This window comes from Octopus bimaculoides, chromosome 12 (genome assembly GCF_001194135.2).
Source record: "Octopus bimaculoides isolate UCB-OBI-ISO-001 chromosome 12, ASM119413v2, whole genome shotgun sequence".
Classification (NCBI taxonomy): domain Eukaryota; kingdom Metazoa; phylum Mollusca; class Cephalopoda; order Octopoda; family Octopodidae; genus Octopus; species Octopus bimaculoides.
In genome coordinates, this window is record NC_068992.1 from 61,893,822 (window position 1) to 61,894,822 (window position 1,001).

Below are 1,001 nucleotides of genomic sequence, written 5' to 3' on the forward strand. Positions count from 1 at the left end.
CTCTCTCTCTCTCTCTCTCTCTCTCTCTCCCCCCTCTCTTTTCTCTCCCCACACGCCATTTATTTTGCTTATTTTCAAGCAAAACATAAACTTATTTATTCACTAAAATACTTCATAAAATGGGCGAAAAACAAATAAGCAAACAACCAATGAAAACAAAACAAAAACAAAAAAGTTTAGAAAAAAAAAAAACAGGCACCCACCACCCTCCCAGAAATAAAAAAACAAAGCAACTGAAAAAGCAAAAGAAAAAATATAATCAATTATAAACAACCAACGAACCGACTTAAGAATTTCATACACACACACGCAACATACATGCAACACACGCACATACACACACACACACACACACACACACACACACACACACACACACACACACACACACACACACACACACACACACACACACACACACGATACACCCATAAACCAACACTCATCACACTTAAAGCCTTCCTAAGCGTACATATGTATATATGTGTGTGAGCAATTAATTACTCACATACACACACGTATATAAGTACATTTATCTCTTTTATATATGCATATGTGTACACACACACACACATATATATGCATATATATGTATGTATATATACACACATATATATTATATAGACATGTATGTGTCAATATATGTATATCTTCTTCTTTCTCCTCTTCAATCGTCATCGTCATCGCAATCATCATCATCACCGTCGTCGTCGTCTTCGTCGTCGACGTCATCATCATCATCATCATTATCATCATCATCATTATCATCATCAATATATTTATGCACTTGTGCGCCTGTGATTATGTATATACATAAATGTATGGGTATGTGTGTGTGTGTGTGTGCGTGCGCGTGCGTATGTGTGTGTGTGTGTGTGTAAAGAAAGAAAGACAGAAATAAAGAAAAGAAAATGAAATGAAAGAAAGAAAAAAGAAAGGAAAAAATAAGTTCTTGAGTAGACGAATGAGTTGCACCTGTTTTTACGTTTTTGTTTCTAAGA